The 13,338-nt window shown below is 28.7% G+C and overlaps 1 long non-coding RNA gene across 1 annotated transcript in view; it reads left to right on the top strand.

Moving 5' to 3' along the window:
• The window catches only part of LOC132942067 (uncharacterized), a 33,079-nt gene that overhangs the window by 15,239 nt on the left and 4,502 nt on the right, over positions 1–13,338 (top strand). Inside the window, exons 2-4 of the long non-coding RNA XR_009664215.1 lie at positions 10,647–10,758; positions 12,412–12,579; positions 13,009–13,158. This is a non-coding gene — a long non-coding RNA (uncharacterized LOC132942067). The remainder of the gene's footprint in view (positions 1–10,646; positions 10,759–12,411; positions 12,580–13,008; positions 13,159–13,338) is intronic.

Raw genomic sequence — 13,338 nt, 5'->3', positions numbered from 1 at the left:
AAAATGACTTATATGCTTAGGTACTCGATGTTTCATTTAAAGATTTAGGAAATAATAATTTAATAACAAATGACTGCTAGATGAACGTGATCACTTGATGAAAAACTGAAACTGAACGACTTCATTTTTTACGCATTGGACGTGAACGTGAACGAATTCAATTTTCAAGTCAGCCTTCATAACACTGATGTATATCTACATAAAAATTTTTACATTTAATGTGTGTATATTGTATTCTATATACGTTATTTATAATGATGTAAAGTTTTGGGTTATGATTTTTTTTACAAAAAAAATACTCTCGTTCAACCTCGTGGTTTTGTCATTTTGACGAGGTCGTTTGGACCAGACTTTTGTGCTCGACGTAAGTCGTAAGTATGTATTACAGTAGATACCTATTCATCACATTATATGGGTCGCCCATTATAAGAAATATTATATATTTCAGCGAACCAGACAGATACCAGATACATACTATTATAATTAGTAGCTATATAATATTCAGCACATTTGGGTTGGATTCCGGATTATTTTAATTTTTGGATAAGTAATAGGTACAAATATAGAATACAAACAATTATTAAAAATACTTAAAGCTATAGTAAAATAATACGATTCAAAAAATCACTTTTGTATAATTAAAAATGAATTTAATGGTTCCCTCAATTATTGATATATAATCTAAACATTTCACTTTGTGTCATGTACACACTATACGTATTTGAAAAATAGTCACTATATATAACCTAGAATGTAGTCCTAGCTAAGTTTATTGTTCGTATTCAATAGATAAAAATTTAAAACTGTTCCCTTATCTTTCAATTAGTATACATGATTTATAGTGGCACGTCGTCGCGGACGTGCGAATTTTTATATTGTCATATTGTCATATTGACCTTAATGGCATTTTTGTTTAGCATTATTATGATATAAATTTAAAACAATTTGTGTTTCTTTTAGGGCTTGATATTATGCATCATGTGATTACAGAAAACAATTATTATTATAAAATATATTCATTTAAAATGTATACTTTATTGTAGTCTAATTTTAAGTTTTAACAACACAATTTTAATTGATGTGATTGATTACTATTTCATTTAATATAATTTAACTTCATGAGTGCAATAAATAAAATAAATTATTCGAAATTAGTTACATAAAATATTATTATTTTTATTTATACACAGTAGGTATAATAGTAGTAGGTACCTTTATACTTTTACAAAAAGTGTTATTGACAAATTATTTTTTGACGAAATGTTTTTAACCTAGCCTGTTTTAGATGACTTATTATCGATATTAGTTTTCTGATTTAAATTTAAAATTTAAAATGTTTAATAATTTATTGATTTAATTATGTTATGATTTTTATATTGTTGCACAATATTGACTTAATATTTTTCTGCTTTGTAATTAGATTTAAACTTAATTTTTTTTTAATTTAAAAATATTGCTTTTATAGTTTTACGGGATTTGATTTCTACTTATGAGCCATAGGTACGTGCAGGATTGTCGTTTGTGCGTTCCATATAACATTACGCTTAGATGCAAGACGCGAGACGCACGGCTGTAAAACGGTTCTAAGAAAACGAAATTACTAAGTGATAAAAAAATATTATATTATGTTATGACAATATTTTTAGACAACAAATTTCTGTCCGGAATTTGCTATTGAAAATTTTAAATTGATTTGTAGACAATAGGTTTTTTTATTATAAAACGATTATTATTTTGATATAAATAATAATTATTGATTTAATTTTTTCATTTAAATATAAACTTTGAATATAATTATATAAAAGTCACTCTACTGTAAGACAGTAGGTTAAAAGTGGGTCACTGTTGTGGATGTGTTAAATTTGAATTCTATGAAATAAAATCATTGTATACGAAAAACGATTCTAAGCGAAGACGGTCTATCAGCCTATAATATTACTAAGTATATTTTATGATATTATTGAGATTTAAGTAATTTATTTTAATCTTTAGCTATGCAAATTGGACGTTTTATAAATGTCGTGCCCCTGTTCTCCCCCTCCCTGGATCGACCACTGGTCTTATAGCCTCATGTATAGGCACAGGCCCCGGCGCAGATCTCATGTTTAGGGTTGCAGAACGCCGCCAATAAGGTGAATGACAATAAAAACCATATAATAATACCTATGCTTATAGGTAATTACAATTTTAAAAATATTTTCAAATATTCAAATTTAATTTAATTCATTTTTATCCATAAGTTAGATATATCTAAATTTTAATATTTTATTGTATGCATTCATTATACATTTTGAACAAAAATGTGTGTAAATCGTATGACAAGTTATCGCCAGTTTAAAAGACATATTGACACGATAATTTTTTTTATGTACCTATAACAGATAGGTATACAGCGATGTTCAAACAAACAAACTCCTCGGTTATATAACATTACTATTTACTACGTTAGTATAGAAAAATCCCTGTTTGAACACCTTCCCGGGCTCCTTTTGGTCGTAAAGTGATATTATATAACCTATAATCCCCGCTCATCGAGGTTGTCCGACATAGTAGTATTGCCTACCTACCAGCCACCAGGGTGGCTGAGTAGCACTTACTGCAGCCAGCAAGTTACACCCAGAATGAGTTGAACAATAATTACAATTTTTTGAGTTAAAAGCGTTGTCATTTTTTACGGGCAACGAAGTGCGCGGGATTAGCTAGTTAGTTATAAATGTATGAACAATTTCCACTAATTGAAGTAAAAATCACAACATTTTAGATATTGAGCGGAGCTATAAATGTATTGATTTTACAATGATGTGTGTTTTTGTTAATTATTATTATTATTTTGTTTTTTGTGTCTGTACAGTGTACACGGTAAGTTGTTGAAACAATGCTTCGATTTTCAACTTCAGTATCTTTTCCGATGGGAAAATGAATATAGTTGGTGCATTCGGGAGGTCAAAATTTAAAATAAGCAGTAGTTTTTAAAAACAAATACCAATCCTCAAAATATTTTTCTAATTATTATTTATATGAGGCGAATAGTGAACCTAATATACCCCATATAATTTTGATAACTTTAATATTTTTATGTGTTATCTATATAATAATATTGTATAATATTTATTAATATCTAGCTGTATTTTTTTTTATTTAATGAATTTTATAAAAATATAACTACCTCTTAACTATTTAATATATAATTGTATACAATATAGAATATAGATGATATTTTTATATACATCATATTATCATATTTTATATTTTTATCATGTCATTAAACTTATATTATTTAACAATTAATTAAGTAGCCCGCTAGAGTTAAGCCCTTTCTCTTTTTAATAACCAACCAACTAAAAGCAACTAAAGAAACATACACTATGTTATTGTGTAAGTATAACCTATTTACCAATAAATTGCATATCTGACTGGAGGAGGGGGGAATTTAAATTGTTTAATACGCCTTTTAATACGGAAAGACTCCTTCACGCCTTAATTTAATCACCTCCTTGAATTTTTTTACAGTAATATTATAATATTTTTACTTAACGCTAATTTGATAATTTACCATCCTATATACAAAAAGAGTTATAGAAAAAACGCACAGATATATCCACCTATTATTATACTTACGATCTGTGCGCTAGGCATCCGCTATATTTTACTAGTACCTATATTAGGTAAATTTACATATGATATTTTAACGATGCTGTGTTTACTTGGTAAATTTTTACCGCTCATAAACCCCAGTGACCATAATTTCAAATGTTCTCGAGTGCATATAATACATTATTTAGAAAATATTTGGTCCACAAGTATAACAGAAGGACTTTTAACTTTTAAGTTTTAACATAATATAACTTAATAAATTAATATACTAATAGATAATATTGGAATAATATATGGACATATGATATAATATTCTTATGTTTAACGCTTTAAATGTCAATAGAATAATAGATATTAAAATATATGATAGATGACGACGATATATATATATCGACGACACCATTATGACGTACAACTGATTAAGCTATTTATGTGGGTATTTAAATACAGTTTGTTTGTTATCGCGGTAACGGAGGAAATTAACGATTTACTAAAATATATCAATCCTCGATCATGACTAAATAACACTGTATGACAGAAACTGATTACTGCGCATGACCACTACGTCATCCGTTCTCGGAAAAAAGGTGCAAAATCAAATATTTCATGATAAATTAAATCATCATCCGTGATCATAAATTTCAAGTATCTATAAGGTTATTCGTTTTTAAATTACAAAGAAATAAGAAAATCGTTCAATGAGAAGTCTGGTGAATATCCAATGTCGAATAAATTTGAACTTCAAACGCTCATAAAAAATTAGCTATTTTTTGTTAAAGGTAGGAAAACTTATTGAAAATCTTGTATCAAATTTTCAAATCATATGGATATAAATGGAAATTTTTTTATAAATTTCTAACTCAAAATAATTTACAAATCTTAATGATTTTGACTTAATTTCAGATGCTCATAAAAATATTGTGGACTTATGTTCAACTTTGTCACCTGTTACCTGTCAAAAACCAGTTTTGCGTTAAAAATCTCCGTTTTTCTTTAATTTGTTGTTGTTTTTCTTCGCTTTCGAAAGCCATTGGACAATTTTCACTTTTGACCCCCCCTAAGTACCAACTAGATTCACTTTCCTATCAGAAAAGATACTGTTGAAGAAAATCCAAGCACTTTTACTCTTCTAAAAGGTGACGACAGACCACAGACATATTGACTTGGAGAAATTCTGATTACATATCTATGGGTTTCATATACTTTCATAATGCGTGTATACACCTATTGTATATGCGATAGGTTCTATGTAGGTTTAGACTCGTATGGATTTTATTATTTTAATGTTAAATCCGTAGTACTTCATTTAAGTATAAATTTATAATATATATCATAAATTCATAAGTAAACATTTAAGAAAAATGCATTGAAAATATTCAGAAGATTTTGAAAATGCTACCTATATAGTATTGTATCATATTTTATTAGATATTTTTTTTTTTTCATTAGGTATCATCCGCTAATTATTTCAATTTGAAAACCCATTAGATATTTTATAAAACTTAATGTTTGTAACTATATATTATGGTACCCATTTCAATGCTAAAATAATTTGTTATTATATTGTAAAAAGTAAATAAATAGGTTAAATAATAATATATACCTCGATAACTTGAACGTCTATAAGTCGAATTTTGGATAACTCGAAAGAATATCTTCGCCCCTGCATTTCAATAAGTATACACACAATTTTTTCTATAACTCGAGTTTTTTTTTCACTCCCAACCGATTCAAGTTATCGAGGTTTCACTGTACCTAATATTGTAAATATTAAACATGTCAGTACGAGACCAATATTTTTTATGATGCAGTACCTATGTCTTGAATTCTTTTTTAAAGATTATAACATATAAGACATTGATATTAATAATTTTTGTTTATTAAATTAGTATCTTTTTTAAATTTGGTGTACCTACACAAATGATAAATATATCCGTGATATCCATAATATCCGTGATGCATATATTGTATGCACATTTTTAATATTTTTTGTATGCATTAAATATCTTTTTGAACTTGAACCCTAATAAATTTGTTATAATATAATATAGGTAATAGGTACCTTTATACTATTTTATAGCCGTCATTCGACCATACCTATACCTAAACATATTATTATATTACTATAAAATATGCTGCACACGTACTTCACACTTAATTACTGTGAATATTAAGTATAAAAAATATATAGGTAATAATATACGATAATTATATTATTATTGTTGTTTCGTCTACGAAATATGTAATGATATAATGGTATATCGTGATGTGCATAATATGAATGAAGCATCGACGTGTGTCCTATGTATTATAGATAGTAATCGCGCGTCGGTATATTATTATTATTATTAGTTTCAGTATATTATATTATTATTATTGCGACAAAAACGATAATGTTCATTTTTGTTCTTCCACAATATTATCATACTACACTTAGCTATGTATGAATATAATTTATTAATATTGTGTTTGAAACAATGGACCGCGGATATATTTACCACGCATATTTAGCCCTCACCAGTAAATATATATTATAATAATATAATCTATAATATATATAGGTACAGATAGTTAATATATTATTATTTAGGTAAAACAAATATAAGTAAAATATAGTTTGGTAGTGTGGGCTCAGGTCATTGGGTTTTTTTTTTGTAAAGAGATATTATGATAATAATATGCGGTTTCATTGTTTTGTCAAAAAATAATAATAGCGACAATTATACGAAAAATACTTTGATATATTGGTATAGGTGCTACCATATACTGCATGTACAATAACGTTAGTAAGTAAGTAAAATAATTTATGACTCGTAATATCGTGCACCAAAAGAAATATTGAATAGTAGAATAGTAGGTACTTACATAGTTACATATATATTGTGTATTTGTGTATAATATGCAACCGTTTGCCTAAAAGTGCTCAAATACGCACTTAAATAATATAATGCAAACTTTTAATTATGCAATGAAAACTCATAAATCTGCAGAAAGAAAATTATAATTATTAGTTTTTTTAATTTGTAAACCAAAACATAATATTATTATCCTTATTTCTTATATTATTGATTTCAAACATGCTTGAAAAATAATTGTTTTAATTGTTGTTCTTTCATTCGATTATAATCGTTTTTATTGGCCTATATTGCATGTCGACCATTATGTTTAACATATTATTTTGAATCATTTACAACCGTCTGCGCCTATTGTGTACATTGTAAAATAGATCGTATTTTTAAAGTTTTCAAACAGGTTTTTTTATCTACAATAAGAAAAACTGGTAATTACTTACATCTAAACTAGGTATTGAAAATGTATTAAAAATAACATTGAAATATTTTAATGCACTCTTTATATATGTAAAAAAATTGCACGATTGTGCCAACAAATTGACTAAATTTTTTGGGGGACTCAAGCCCCCCTCACCATAGGCCATATTGCTTAGTACCACAGAATATAAAAATTAGTACTAATTACTAGATTTTTAACTGGGGGGACTTGACCAACATTTAGGGGGACTACGTCCCCCCAAGCCCCCCCCCCCCCTATTTGCGCCAATGGTGCCAATATATACCTACCATGTGTCTTTTAAAAAAAGGTTGCACTCTACAACTCAGTATCTTATATTACACGCATTATCCTATACATATTTTTAATTCTGTTAGCGGGACATTAGACTAAACTATTGGTGTATTGGATCATAAATTCCTTTAACTTTAAAATGTATAACGCTTGTATTTCGCGCATGCGCAACAATTTCACTTTTTCTGTGTACCATTGTTTTCGTAGACACACGATATATGCCAAATTTTCATCGAAATATGCAATTAATAATAATAAAATTGCATATATAGGTACTGAATCCTGTCACCTTGAAACTAATTTCTATATATGTTCCATTTGTAAGCTGTAGGATTCAACATGACTTAGTAAGATTGAAGTGCAAATGCACGAACTCGCGAGTCCTGAATTAATTACCTATTTATAATGAATAATCCCATAGCCGGTACCTATACTATTATTTAAATTTAAAAAATGATAGTTATCTGTCTAGCTTAAATCATGCATAAAATAATAACCTACTAAAAATATATTGTATTTTTAGTTATAGGAGAGCCGAGGATACGTCATGTTATAATATATGCGCTTACTATATATGATGCGTCAACAAATATTTGACTTAAGGACATATAGTATGGCCAATGATACAAGTCGATAATGTGTAACCTATGTAGATACTTAAAAATATGTTAAGTGCGATATGCGTCAACATCACTGTCACATGCATGTGGATGTGGTGTTATGTACTATACAGAGTGGTTTACCAAGTATGCAGATCATTCCCTGTTTTTATTCAATAATGCAGTTATTCAAAATCTGATTTTTAGCATTTTTAAATATACTCAAAGATCATATTTTCAAATTCTTAATGTACTTAAGGAGTGTCCTATAGAGATGCAAACTTTTGTTTTTCAAATGAAAACCTTCCTTTTTTACTGTACATTATTTAGTGGATAATTTTTCTGATATAAAGTTGGCGTATCAAAATCAAAAGTCGAACGAATAGTTTTCGAGTTATTAAACTTTGTGTACCTACTAAGAGGATGATGATAGGACTATGATAATGGATTTAGAAGACATGTCGGCTATAGAGATCTGGACATTTTAGTAATTAATATTAATTTATTAATATTTATAATTTTTTTAAATGGCCCAAGTATAAATCAATACTAGATCCAATATTAAATCTATTTTATCCTTATTATAAACATTTTAATAACTGAGAAACTACTCGTTAACATTTTTAATTAGATACATTAATATTTTCACAAAAAATATCCACTTAATAATTTATAGTAAAATATTGGATTTCTTACTTGAAAACAGAAGTTTGTATCGCCAAAGTAAGTACATTCTTTAGCGGTTTTTGAGGATTAAAAATCAATTTAAAAAGGATTTTGATTTTTGATTTAGAAAATCGTATTTACAAGGGGTTTTGGTTTTATTTTGAAAAATCTTTGTAATGATTTTGATTTTTGAGTAGGTAATCAGTTTTTAACAATTGATAAAAAAAATTAATAATAGTGTCAGCAGTCGGTTACCATAAATATTTTTATTAATATCATTTAATTAAATTAAAATAATATTCAATTTATAATAATAGCATAGCATAGCATACGAATAGTTTATTATTTTTATAAGCTTAAAAAAATATTACCTATTATAATATTATTCGTAGTTATTGAAAAGTAAATTTTAAAAAATATTTAAGTTATTCATATAGAGTTTTGTATTACATGTTTATTATTTTATAATTTATTAAGAAGACATTTTACCTCATAATTGACTATTCAAAATGTACAACACTAATATGTGAACAGGTGTATCTCGTTAGAATTTATAAAGTAGGTACTTTTTATTATAGTTGTATGGTACTTCTATAGTCATTAATTATTAACCTATTCAAATAATATTCTAAACGTATAGTGTATAAGTACTACAATCGGTCTATTTTATAATTAATTTGATTATTATATTTAGAAAAAAACATTTTAATGCCCTTAACAATGGTACAGTAATGAATTTAAAGAAATATAAATGTAAATAATAAAAAATTTAATTGATCAAAATGACGAAATAGATAAAATAATATTTTGGTTATAGGATTTACAAAATGTTCTATAGGTACTGTGATTTTGGTTTTGGATTTTAAAAATCAATTATTATGGATTTTGCTCAGCTCTAAATTATGATATATCGATATTCGCCATAGATATGACAATAAAAGTTCTACGAGTTACGACACCAATATAAGTACAAACCATTCTACAGCGTAGATCTGAAACTATATAATTTTTTAAATATTTAAACTCTTATTCAATTTTTTTCTTATCTCCGTTGGTTTTTTTATATGAAAATACTATATATAGATTTATTTATTTATTATAGGTATACCTACTTTTAGTATAGGTTCCTTTAGATAATTTTTGCAGTTAAAATTGACTAGGAAATAATTGTTTTCTTCTTATAATACAGACATACAGTTATATCGGCATGCATGGACAAAATATAAAACCGTTGATTATTTTTTGTCAACTATTGTTAAATTTTAATAATAAACAGACAATATGTACACAATTATTCCTATAAGTTATAAGACGTTCGTATATAATACATAGTACCTACTTGCCCTACCTGTATGGCTATAAACATTTTTGAAAATATAAATTATTGTATACGTCCTACTTATTATTCAAGAAAGTATATAGTTATATTTACCTATAATAGTATTATATAGTAGGAGTAATAGTACAATAATAATATGTTATACACATAGGAGCATATTATATAGATCCGAATGAACAAACATTTAATTCGAAAAAAATGTAAAAATTGTGTAATACAATATAGTAATTTTATAGTCTTACATAGCAATATTTACTGCAGAATGATAAAATCGACATGGATTTGCGTATTGATTTTGAGATAGGAAAAGGATTTAGATATTTTTGGATTCTTAAAGCCATCGCGATAATCTTGGTATAATAAGGGAGCATTGTTAATAATAACAAATATATATTAATTTGTATTGTTTTATTAATTTCAAAAAATAAATATAATAAATACTTATATATTTACCTAAATATTAGGTACTTAAAAATATTGATAAAGAATTATCGTAGTGCACAATTTTTGCTGTCAGAAAATAATTCCGTACCAATAATATATTATATTATTCGATTTTTTTTAATAAAGACCATTACAAAAGCTACAAAAACATTTTTTTTCGTAAATTCATTGAGACTTAAATACACAATACGCAGTACACCAATGATTTTTAAACATATTATTATGTTGAGAGAATACGAAGTATAATGTCATGTAGAGTATACCCCTATATTATGATGGGAACACATGCTAATTATATTCTATTTGAAAACTCGAGCGCATCGTCAGTAGTTATCGAACTAAAAAAAAATTGTTTGGTTTTTTCGAATTCTATACAATACGCGTACTTACCTGTATAATATATTATGACATTATTATTCCAGGTGCTTGAATAATGGCGGTTACGATTTGAAGAAAAAAACTCTGGTTTGTCACCCTTATCATTATGATGTTCAGAAGTCAAATGTGGGCAAACACTACCACGGCAGAACGTAGGTACATAATACAACATATAAAATATAAATATATAATAATGAGGACGTATAACTTGCATTGTGTAATATAAGTAATGTACATTGTTTAAATAACGCGTGTACGGTTTTTTATGTACCTTTATAATATACAATATGCTCTCTCGGTGTATCAGTATAATATAATATATTATAAACCTGTCGTAAAGGCGTAAACCGTAAACCACCTGTGAAAACGTGCATCAGGTGTCCCGCATGATATGCGTATTATACATTAATAGTATATGTTCATGTGTGTACAGTCGGTACTCTGTTGTATATTATATTTAGTATAGTATATTAGTATGATACCTTCGATACCGAGGTAGTAGCTGCAGTATATTAATATTAGTTGTAATATATATATATTTGACAGCGAATGTAAGTCTGTTTGGGGGGACGGAGTGGCCGAGTGGACTAAGGCGTCGGTTATGACGCGCACCGTCGCCGGTTCGAATCTCGGTCACGGGCGGCACTTCTCCCAGGGCAGACATCTGTCTGGAGTGAGAGGCCGTCATCACACAACCGGGCATGTCAGAAACCTACGTCTGTTATTGTTTATCCTTTACACATTCCTACACTATTCATCCGATCGCCATGAAACTTTCTGGCGGGCTTTAGGCACCCGAAGAAAGGTTTCTAAACTATTACAAACAAATAGTATACATCATATGTGATATGATACGTATACATATATCATATATATATATATATATATATATACATGTGTATGATAAGATTTCATGATAAGCTTGTAATGTAACATAAACCATAACAGCAATATTGAATACCTACTGTCGACAAAGTTTAAATTAAAACAATTTAATATGCCTCGTAAACGAAAAGCATCGATTGGTCGGTTTACGCCAAAACCATGAAAAATACAGAAAAGTCGAACTTCTGAGTCAGATGAGCAAAATGAAGAAACATTGGTTGCCGGCCAAGAAGGCTCAGTGCATAAACCCGTTTGAAAAAAAAAATTTTAATTTTATAGTTAGAAATTATACACTTACGTATGCACCCCATACCTGATAACTACTGCTCGCGTAATCACAAAATATCTCAAGTGTTACAGGTCCCCTTATGGTACAGGCAACGCCAGGCGAGATTCATGTTATATAATCAAACGTCCCTGGCTGATTAACGTAGAGCCTAAAATATGATAGCTTGACACTTAACATTTTTACGGTACCTTCGTACCTCTATGTAAGTACTTAAGTGTGCACTAAGAAATAGTTTTGAAGCAACACATTTGTATGAGGGGCGAGGATATATGCTGTCGCTAAAAACCCGGGTGGTCCGTGGCTATCAATGACGATACTTGACCGCAGCATACAGGCAGGGCTGGATCAAGGGGGGGGGCTATAGCCCCGGCCCCCCATAATGTGTCAACTCGTTTTTTCCAATACATTATTATTTATTATAACTTATAAATTTTAAATTGATATCATATGAAAATGGACACTAGATACTTTATTACCGACACACAAGACACTCAAGACCCCATTATAGGTATAGTGGTCGTCGCTTGTCGCGTTCACTCGAAACTCGTTATCGTCGTTATCGAACGTGCTTCCAGCCGATCCGCAGACAAAATAAATATAATCGTTCGATGAACAACAAACACGTATTTTCGCAGGTGCAGCAGTACTGATTATGTTAGCTTAAGCGCTGGCTTGAGATTTCCGACTGTTTATCTCGACTGACATATCCATCAATTCTTTCAATACAGTGTGAATTGACAGTGAATATTTCATTTGAAGATAATATTATAAGAAAATTTGCTGAGGAAAAATCCAGAAAAAAGGTTTTTAAACATATTAGTCATTAGATTAAAAATATATGTATATGCCGAATAAATGTATATTACAATTAGAATAAAATGTATATGTGGGGGACGGAGTGGCCGAGCGGACTAAGGCGTCGGCTGCGACGCAGTCGACCCGAGTTCGATTCCTCGGCCATCCCCCACCCGGGCATGGCAGATACCTATGGGTATCCACTTGAAAATCTGTCAAAAACTACACACACGTGTAAATCCAAAACATGTAAATTGTAATTTTATTCAATTTATGTTTTTATATTCGGTTACAAATAAGGCATAATGAAGAAATTTCGGGGGGTTCAGACCTCTGGACCCCCCCCCCCCCCTCAGATACGGGCTTGATTCTAGTATGTAATTAAATAAATATAATGTAAATTAATATAAATTAATATAATGTATAATATTGAATAGTCGATGATACAAAAAAAGATGGAAAAGTATTCGGGATTCGTTTTCTCGAAATAAGCGGAAACTTGGAACTGAATCTGCAAGATTAAATTTAAAAAAATGGTTTTTGGCTCCACATCTTCGCTTTTTGGAAAACATGGAAAACAAACGACAGTACGTACAATGTCTTATAATTTATTATACATAGAATATTTTAGATTTATTTCAATGATCGGCGTAGCTAAGACATAAATATAGGTACTTAGAGTCTGTTATATTATATATGTGCAGTGACGTGGTGAACTGAACATTTTCCAGTGGCAAGTTACAAATATCCCAAGTATTAATGCATGA

Source organism: Metopolophium dirhodum, chromosome 3 (genome assembly GCF_019925205.1).
Source record: "Metopolophium dirhodum isolate CAU chromosome 3, ASM1992520v1, whole genome shotgun sequence".
Lineage (NCBI taxonomy): Eukaryota > Metazoa > Arthropoda > Insecta > Hemiptera > Aphididae > Metopolophium > Metopolophium dirhodum.
The sequence above is the reverse complement of the archived record's forward strand: the minus strand, read 5'-3'. Positions and strand labels throughout refer to the sequence as shown.